At 44.1% G+C, this 10,640-nt stretch overlaps 1 pseudogene; it reads right to left on the bottom strand.

Annotated features, from left to right (window-relative positions):
• Positions 1 to 7,347: 7,347 nt before the first annotated feature.
• On the bottom strand, positions 7,348 to 8,539 carry LOC128065581 (spindle and kinetochore-associated protein 3-like; annotated as a pseudogene).
• Positions 8,540 to 10,640: the final 2,101 nt, after the last annotated feature.

Consider the following 10,640-nt stretch of genomic DNA (forward strand, 5'->3'; position numbering starts at 1 on the left):
GTGCCGGATCATGACCGGAAGAAAAAATGTCCTGGTCCTCCAGACAATGAATATTTCCCTTTGAATTTTTGAACATACTCCCGCCATTTAAACTGACCCTGTTGGAGGATGAACTTCCAAGGCAGGATGTTTACTCCTGGCCTTGGTCCGGAGGACTCCGTATCCCCACCTCCACCTCCCCCCACCCCCACCTCCCTCCCACCCCCATCCTACCTGGGCCTGCTCTTCCCCGGTGGATCTAACCCACTGGCTAATTTCCCCCTCTGATAGCCCACTTCCACATTTGGGTTTTCACAAAGCACAGACGATAACTGAGCCATAGAAATCTAATGATGTTTCCCTTTCCGCTTTGTTCTGTGCTCTTCCAGGCTTTCATGTTTAAGTGCCCACAGTTCTGCTCTCTCATGAGAATTCCCGTTGACCTTTCAAATGTTAATTCTACAGTTTTAATTTATACCCTGTACACGACGATGTACTCTTCTCCCTCTACTCAGCGTTTAATCATGCCTACACACATGGCTTTTACTGGTTCGCTGCTCATTTCCTCCTTCTTCTCCATCTTCTCTCTGGGCCTGTTTTGTATTTACTCTAAAATTATGTCTCACAGTCTCCTTTGCTGCCTGTCAGCTGACAATGGACTCTGACTGGTGTTTTTATACTTTCTTTTCCGTTGAAGTACTTTGATCAGCATGAAACGCTTTTGAAGGCCCAGTGTCAAAGGTCCAGTACTGCAGACTGGCACTGGTTCCTGCCCCCCATCAGGGGGCCACACTCCTTCTGTGCACCCACACATCACGATGTGGAGTCCGACCTCACTGCCGGTCTCCAAATCTAATATCCTACACTGAGGGGTATGATATTACCTTTTAGTTTATCAAATGTGCCTTGGTTATGTAGTGAAATACTCCTTTTTTGGGGTGCCAGCATAGAGGGCCTGGCTCCACAGCTTGTGGGATCTAGTTCCCTAAACCCAGGCCCCAGCAGTGAAAGCCGGGAGTCTTACCCACTAGGCTACCAGGGAACGCCCTCTCTGTACCCATTTTGAAAAGAGAGTTTACCGTGAGTGGTTGGACATGGAATGTTGTCAAATGTTGTTGCTGTATCTGTTGAGATGACCGTGTGGAATCCCCATCACTTGATTATGCAAAAGGAATCTCCTTTTCCCCTTCCTCCGTTCCTTCCCCTCTTTCTTCCTTCCATGCTTTCACAGGTGCTCAGAAATCTGCATCTCTAAGAGATACTCCACCATGATTATCTCCTATCTTCCTTCCTTGTATACACAGAAAAGTATATCTGAGATGGACAGAATTCACAAGGACCTGTGGCTCAGCACACTGCTCATTCTTCTGTGGCAAAATCCAAAAAACAATGGAGATATTCCATAGATATGCAATACCTGAATCATGCGACTGTATGCTGACAACAAGCACAACATTGCATTTTGAACATAACGCACTGGAGCATCGGCAAGATGTTAAAGAAAGGGACAAAAAGCAGCTCCTACTCTAGTATGTCTGACCTCCCCGACATGGGATGCTATCCCATCCCTGGAGGCTGAGCAATCTTTGGTCCCGTTGATGGAGTTGGGTTGTTTCAGGAAAGGGGACCCCTTCCAGGGCCTGAAAGTGGACTCTTGTCTAACACTGGGGAATGAATTGTCCAAGGAAGACATATGTGCTGACAAAGCAAGAGATTTTATTGGGAAAGGGCACCCGGGTGGAGAGCAGCAGGGTAAGGGAACCCAGGAGAACTGCTCTGCCACATGGCTAGCAGTCTCGAGTTTTATGGTGATGGGATTAGTTTCTGGGGTGTCTTTAGCCAATCATTCTGACTCAGAGTCCTTCCTGGTGGCCTTGCTCAGCCAAGATGGATGCCAGCGAGGATTCTGGGAGGTGGTCGGACGTGTGGTGTCTCCTTTTGACCTTTTCCGAACTCTTCCTGTTGGTGGTGGCTTATTAGTTTCATGTTCCTTACCAGGACCTCCTGTCATAAAACAACTCATGCAGATGGTTACTATGGTACCTGGCCAGGGTGGGCGGCTTCCGTCAGTGTGCTTCCCCTAACAACTCCCCGCTGACAGACTTCAAACTCAAGGTACCTCTTGGGAATTGGGGCGGAGGTCTCTGTCCTCTGTGACTTCTTCCTGCTGTGCATGGATGTGGGCCTGCCTAGCAGAGCAGAACTCTTTCTCTACCTGATCTAAGTTGAGGTACTCTTCGTCTGCAACCAGCAGTCACCCTTGTAATAACAGCAATTTAGCTTGAAACTGTTGGCTCCTCTCAGAGATGAAATAGACAGGAGTCAAACAGGAGACCTAACAGGATGGGCATCACTGGTTCCCAGAAACAGAAGGCAACATCTGGGGTGAGGGCTGGAGGGTGTATGACTTTTTTCTGATTGGTTGGTGGTAAGGCAACCACCACCAGAGTGGCGCTCTCAGCATCATGAGCTCAGCCTGAAGCTACCATCCTCCACCTGGGTGGGGGCCCCAGTTCTGTAGAAGAACTCAAAAACATTGTTATGCATATTTTTTTGAGTAGGAACCAGGACCCTGCCTCAAGGCTGTACCACCATTTGATTGCTCCTCCTCTGTTTCTGTATCCCCTCCCTTCCCTGATTAGCAACTGTTTGAGTCTACCCTTTGGAACTCAGGGAAGGTCAAGGAGGCTGAATGAAGCCTGGCAACTATGACTGTGATAACTTCCTGTCTAAATGAGGCATAGGACTGCCTCAGCTTGGAGAATAGACACTGAATTGGAAGCATTCCTGAGTTTCAAGTCCTAGATCTAAGTCTTATATGATTAAAATCTCAATCCCTTGGTCTGCCATTTTGGTGTAACATCCCAATTAGAAGTAGTTGGAGGAGTGACAACTGGAATTTTAATAGATAAAATAAATCTCATTTATTTTTAGAAAAATAGCCCTGAAATCCAGTCTAGACCTGGTACTTCAGGGAGACTTGTAGGCAGTTGCTTAGCTCTATAAAAAGTAAGGTTGTAGTTAATAGCTTCCAGCAGACATTGTTTTGAGAATGGTGGCATCCAAGCCTGACATGACTCAGAAAACTCAAGTGTTTAGCAATACAAGGTCTAGTCTGAAATTACACCCATAGAATCACCTAGTTATTTCCTCGAATGTCCGAAGCATAGCTATTCTATTTTGATTTTTCATTATAAAATTCTCCTTACTTTTTGATAGGACCCACATGGGGTCTCACTGATAAGATGGCTCATTATGTCAACCTTGCAGATGAAGGATAAAATCACAGTGATCTGTGAGACTGATACTTATTTACCTCCAAACTAGATTATGATGTGAATGGAAGGGGAATGACATTAGTATTACGTGCTCAGTGTGGGCATTGGCACATATTGGCTCATTCAGTCCATCCTCAAAACTGTGTAAGTTATATATCACTGTTTCCATTTTATAACAGAAGAAACTTAACTTCACACGGGTGATTAACTCACCAAAAGAAAAACAGTAAATATGGTGCTTAGAGTGCAAATAAAAATTAAAATCTGTGCTTCTGTGCCTCTAGAACTCATGTATTTTCTACCAAAATGTTAAAAAAAAAGATGGGGGAAGGGAGGGGGGGAAACAGAGAGAAGGAAAAAAAGAGAGAAAGAAAAAAAAAGAGAAAGAAAGAGAAAAACAAAATGGGTGTGTTGCAGGAAAGGAAACAGCTTTCAGGACGAGAAAGTGGTCTCTTGTCTAACACTCAGAAATGAATCCCTGAGGAGACACACATGCGGGCAAAGCAAGAGCTTTTACTGGAAAGGGGCACCTGGGCAGAGAGCAGGAGGGTAAGGGAACCCAGGAGAACTGCTGTGCCACCTGGCTAGCAGTCTCCAGTTTTACGCTGATGGGATTAGCTTCCGGGTTGTCTTTGGCAAATCACTCTGATTCAGAGTCCTTCCTGGTGGTGCACGCATTGCTCAGCCAAGATGGATGCCAGCGAGAAGGATTCTAGAAGGTGGTTGGACATGTGATGTCACCTTTTGACCTTTCCTGAACTCTTCTCATTGGTGGTGGCTTATTAGTTTCGTGTTCCTTACCAAGACCTCCGGTTGTAAAACACCTCATGCAAATGGTGGTGCAAAAACCACGACGGTGCCTGGCTGGGTGGATGGTTTCAGTCAGTGTGCTTCCCCTAACAACTTCTCTCTGAGAGACTTCATACTCCAGATACTTCTTGGGAATTGGGACAGAGGTCTCTTTCTTCTGTAATTTCCTCCTGCTGTGCGTGGGCATAGGCCTGCCTAGGAGAGCAGAAGTCTCTCTACTTGATCTAGTCAGTCAGTTTAATTGCTCAATCATGTCCAACTCTTCTCGACCCCATGGACTGAAGCACTCCAGGACTCCCTGTCCATCACCAACTCCCAGAGCTTGTTCAAACTCATGTCCATTGAGTCGGTGATGCCATCCAACCAACTCATCCTTTGTCATCCCCTTCTCCTCCTTCCCTCAATCTTTCCCAGCATCAGGGTCTTTTCCAATGTCAACTCTTTGCTTCAGGTGGCCAAATGTTGGAGCTTCAGCTTCAACATCAGTCCTTCCGATGAATATTCAGGACTGATTTCCTGTAGGATTGACTGGTTTGACCTCCTTGCAGTCCAAGGGACTCTTAAGAGTCTTCTCCAACATCACAGTTCAGAAGCATCAATTCTTGGGCACTCAGCCTTCTTTATGGCCCAATTCTCACAACCATATGACTACTGGAAAAACCATAGCTTTGACTAGATGGACCTTTATTGGCAAAGTAATGTCTCTGCTTTTTAATATGCTGTCTAGGTTGGTCATAGCTTTCCTTCCAAGGAGCAAGTGTCTTTTAATTTCATGCAGCAGTCATCATCTGCAGTGATTTTGGAGCCCAAGAAAATAAAGCCTACCACTGTTTCCATTATTTTCCCATCTATTTGCCATGAAGTGATGGGACTGGATGCCATGATCTTAGTTTTTTGAATGTTGCGTTTTAAACCAGCTTTTTCACTTTCCTCAAGAGGCTCTTTAGTTCCTCTTCGCTTTCGGCCATAAGGTTGGTGTCATCATCATATCTCAGGTTATTGATATTTCTCCTGCCAATCTTGATTTCAGCTCATGCTTCATCCAACCCAGCATTTCACATGATGTTCTCTGCATATAAGTTAAATAAGCAGGGTGACAATATACAGCCTTGACTTACTCCTTTCCCAATTTGGAACCAGTCTGTTGTTTCATGTCCCGATCTGACTGTTGCTTGTTAACCTGCATACAGATTTCTCAGGATCTAAGCCAAGATATTTTGTGCCTGAAACCAGCATTTGCCCTTGTAAGAACAGTAATTTAGCTTGAAACTGTTGGCCCCTGTCAGATATGAAACAGATAGGGGCAAATAGGAGGCCTAAAAGGATGGTCGTCACTGGGCCCCAGAAACAGAAGGCAACATTTAGGGGTGAGGGCTGCAGGGTGTGTGACTTTCTGCTGATTGGTTGGTGGTAAGGCAACAAAGTGGTGCTCCAGGAATCTTGTGCTCAGCCTGAAGTTACCATCCTTCACCTGGGTGAGGGCCCCAGTTCTGCAGAAGAACTCAAGGACATTGTTATGCATGCTTCTTGAGTAGGAACAAGGACCCTGCCTCAAGGTTGTACCACCATTTGACTGCTCCTTCTGTATCTATATCCCCTCCCTTCTCTGACTAGCAACTGTTTGAATCTGCCCTTTGGGACTCAGGGAAGGTCAAAGAGGGTGAATGAAGCCCATATCCTACAGACAAGATATGGAGAACGCAGAACAGATCTGTACTCCAGAGCCTCAGTGAGTCCTGCTCAGTTTTAATTCAGGGAACTGGGCAACCATGACTGTGATAACTTCCTGTCTAAATGGGGCATAGGACTGCTTAGTTTGGAGAATAGACACTGAATTGGAAGCATTCCTGAGTGCCAAGTTCTAGATCTGAGTCTTGTATGATTAAAATCTCAATCTGTTGGTCTGCCATTTTGGTGTAACAGACCCAGTTAGAAGTAGTTGGAGGAGTAACAACTGGAATTTTAATAGACAAAATAAATCTCATTTGTTTTCAGAAGAATAGGCCTGAAACCCAATCTGGACCTGGCACTTCTGGGAGTCTTGTAGCCAGGTAGCCAGTTGCCTAGCTCTATAAAAAGTGAGTTTGCCATTACTAGCTTCCAGCAGACATTGTTTTGAGCATGTCTGGTGGCATCCAGGCCTGACACAACTCAGAAAACTCAAGTGTATAGGAATACAAGGTCTAGCCTGAAATTACACCCATGTCTGAAGCATAGCTACTCTGTTTTGACGTTTTTTTTTTTTAATTTAACATTTTATTAAGCCAAAGTTAAATGATAACTGCACAGTAGTTCCTAGAACAAAGAATAAGTTTTTCTTTGGGGATAATTTTCTGACAAAATGAAGAGACACAAAGTGATGCATCTTCCTGCTTGACTTTCAAGGCACAACCATAAGAGGATAATTGCTGACGCAGCGTGGCTTAGATCATAAGGCTCTTGGGCTCCATGGATAGGGCAGCCTGGTGCTCTCAGAGACAGGCCCACAGGCACAGCTGACAGTCCAGAGAGCAGCGCCCATGCAGGAGGATGCCTAGGATTTCCCAGAGGGTGAGGCTCGGGCTCTGCTGGGCGCTGAGCTAGATGAGGGTTTGGGGAGGTCACAGTCATGTGCTGGGAAGAGCTGATTTGAGAGGATGAAACTGACAAGTCAGAGGAAAACACTCGTCCTGACATGACAGCAGGCGAGTGTCTAAGTCCAAATGTTTGAGACACCCACTTCAGTATAGCTACCCAGGCCTGTAAATTCATCTTTCCTATATCAGTTTAGGCTGTCTTTTGTAAACAACAGTGTCTGAAAGAGCATTGTTGAAACAAAAGGTGTAGAAGACTTGGGACAGTCATGAGAGGAGACAGTGGGCAGAGCTGGCCCCAAGGAAGAAGCCTAGCTCTAGCAACAACTGTCCAGCCCCGAGAAGACTGAGGTAGCCTCATTTGAGTGGCAAACAGTAATGTTCAAATTTCAAAAATGATTTATCCTGCTTCCTACTATTACTTAAACCACATAGTTCCATGAGACAGGGTAAACTTGAAGTCAATGAAACAGTAATGATCTTTCAAAACAGAGCAGCTGAACTACATATAAAAAAGACAGGCTAGATTAAATCAAACTTAATAAAAAGCACTTTATGATACTAGTATCCATACTCATCTTTAACATAAGTTGGTTTTTCAAAAGGGGGACGATGTAGGGGATGTCAAAAACCAAGTGAGACCAGATTTGCTTTCATCTCATTCTGTTCAGTTTCCATAATGGGAGGATGGATCCACTATCATTTCTTCACCAGTTTTCTTTGTTACTGGCATCTCACACCTTCTGTCCTCCATGCCGAGGAAGGAACACTTTGCTGGGTGGCACTGCTCTAACTGCTACCAGAGGCACTAGGTTTGAGTTGTATATTGATAAAATCTGGCGAATATCTTCTGGAATCGTAGTAACTTCTGGAGGTGTAGGTGTTTTGAGTAGATTCTCATAAGAAGAAATCGTAGGAGAAGAGGGATCTGCAAAATTCTCAAAGCACTCATCTGAATTTGTACTTTCTTTCACTGCCAAATCATTCAGTGAACTGTTTGCTTTTGATAATGGATAATTTGTGGCTATCAGAGCTGTGCTGCTCTTTGTAGAAGGAACTTTCAAACCAGGAGTGCAAAATGTAGGTGCCAAAGGAGAATATGTGTGCTCTGCACCATTTTTTTTCCAACAGCTGGATTATGAATCCAGGAGTGGCAAAGACATTACCATTGGGCACTGGTTCTGTTTCTACGGTCTCACTGTTAGTCTTTACATTTTTAAGTCCAATTGTGTGATCATTATTTAAACACAGTGTATTCAGAGATACCAACTCAAAATCATCCATCTTTAGCGCACATGTTGAAGTGTTTACTAGTGACTGTTTGGAAAATGGAGTTAAAATTTTTGGTTCTGCCTTCTCGTTGTTTACTGCTTGGGGAGGGTTTGGCAGAACTTGGGATATGATGTACCGCTCAAGTCCAAAATCAAAAAGTTGTGGACTATGCAGTGACTTCTCAGAAACAGAAGTTTTGGAGCAGCAGAATCCAAGAAATCATCTTTCACGTCAGGCTTCTCAGGACATTCACGTTCACTGGATGCTGGTTTAGAGTCGATGACTTCTTGCTCATCCACTGAGTTTTTCTTGGCACATGGAGTATATCTATACTTCTGGAAAAACTCTTTTATTTTCATGATATCCATTGAATTCTTTTTCATCAGTATTTTTGTTGCCTTTATGAAACCCATGCTTTCTTGACTTTCCAAGCTTTGCTTTATCAAGAATATTGACATCATCTTTTAGAGTCCGTAATTCTGAGTGAAGGTCATATAAAATCCTCATTGGACAATCTTCAAAGTTGCTTTCCTCTCTGTCCAGCGCTCACTGCAGCTGAGCCGTTTTGCCATCCAGGGTGACAGCCAGAGGCCTCAGCATCCCGTGAAAACCTCAGATTGGATCCATAGGAGAGCCTGGCTTATTTTGACTTTTGATCGTAAAATTCTCCTTAATAGCCAAAGCAGATGTCACCATTAACAATGTTAGTGTTTCTCTAGGTATGAGAAGATGTAAGAATTAGAACTCACTAAATCTTCTCCTGGAAAGATCTAACTATCTGAAGGCCTGTTCTGCCAGTTTTTCCCAGAGCACGGAGTGTCTCATTCCCGATTTCCACCCTAAACTCCTTTCAGGGGTGTTGAAGATCAGCAGCTGCCAGGGATCATGATTTAATCTTTGTAGAGGTAGGTGACGAGTGTCAGTTTTTAGCTGGCAGAGCCCCTTCTTGGTCGTAAACTTGGCCTTGATTTTAAGGCGAGCATTTCATGACCATTTCATGCTAGGATGCTGAGAATGTCCATTCTCAGGTCTGGCAACGATTTTGTTAACAGGCCACTCAATGTGCTGTTACTGGACTAGGCCATAAAACAGTATCTAGAATTCTCTGGACCACCTATCTTACTAGCCTCTTGGTCCAGGAAAACATTCCTTCATGTTGCTTCTTCCCATATCTAGAGTTACACTGTTACCATCATTGATCTCATATGGAACTATATATTATTTTATCAGAGGCTTCAGTCACACATTTGGAAGTATAAGAAACAGCAATTTTGTAAAACTGGTGAAAGACAAGTAACATAGACAGCAGTATTATAAGCTAAAAACTTCCATTGGATGTAGCCCAGTATATCCCAGGTCATCTGACTTAGTCTATTCTGTATGAATCTTTATCTTCCAGGGAAATTATATATTGGCACTGTCTATAAGCCACATAACCCAGTTTCCTAGTGTTACTAGACTGATTATACTTAGTATGATTTAATTGTTTCCAACACAGAGGAGACTTTAAACCTAAATTACCATAACCTGGTGTTATCTATATAAATCTACCCCATAATGGTGGGAGGTTATTTCCTTTGCTGAAACTTTGTTTGCTGCTCTGATTGAGACTGAATAATAGAAGAAAATTCAAATTTATGGCCAGGGTCAGAGCAGGCATTATTAATTGGTCAGGTGAGGGGATTCCATCTAGTAACATCAACAGTGACATGAGTATGCCTACAATTTTTCTTTATAAGTAAATTTTCTCAGGGTCAACCAGTTAGAGACTTGGAGTAGAGAAACTCACCAAGGTAACCCAGAACTAGACATAGGTAACTGGCCACAGACCCAACAATTGGACTGACTTCTAAAACTAGCATAGGATCAGGGCTATGATAGAAAAGCACTTGATTCATATGCAAAGGCCTTACTCCTTGGAAGAAAAGTGATGACCAACCTAGACAGCATATTCAAAAGCAGAGACATTACTTTGCCAACAAAGGTCCGTCTAGTCAAGACTATGGCTTTTCCTGTGGTCATGTATGGATATGAGAGTTGGACCATGAAGAAGGCAGAGCGCTGAAGAATTGATGCTTTTGAACTGTGGTGTTGGAGAAGACTCTTGAGAGTCCCTTGGACTGCAAGGAGATCCAACCAGTCCATTCTGAAGGAGATCAGCCCTGGGATTTCTTTGGAAGGAATGATGCTAAAGCTGAAGCTCCAGTACTTTGGCCACCTCATGCGAAGAGTTGACTCATTGGAAAAGACTTTGATGCTGGGAGGGATTGGGGGCAGGAGGAGAAGGGGACGACCGAGGATGAGATGGCTGGATGGCATCACGGACTTGATGGACGTGAGTCTGAGTGAACTCCAGGAGATGGTGATGGACAGGGAGGCCTGGCGTGCTGTGATTCATGGGGTCGCAAAGAGTCAGATACGACTGAGCGACTGAACTGAACTGAAGAAGTCAAGAAAACATTATAAACGATCATACGAATCAGATCCACATCTTGGGCAAACTGTCTACCTCTGATGTCGTCGTCTTCTTGTCCTGGTGTACTGCAGTTTCTCCTCTGTTTGAGCAGCGTTTTAAGGTGAGATCACGTCAGTTGTCCTCTCTATAGATCAGTCCAGTGTAGGGACCTTTGGAAGTTGGAATTAATCTAAGAGTCAATTTCCCTTCAGTTTCATTGTGCATGAGCTAGTTAAGAGTACCTAATAAAAAGGTCCTTCCATCCAGGTTGGA

Source organism: Budorcas taxicolor, chromosome 19, assembly GCF_023091745.1.
Source record: "Budorcas taxicolor isolate Tak-1 chromosome 19, Takin1.1, whole genome shotgun sequence".
NCBI lineage: Eukaryota > Metazoa > Chordata > Mammalia > Artiodactyla > Bovidae > Budorcas > Budorcas taxicolor.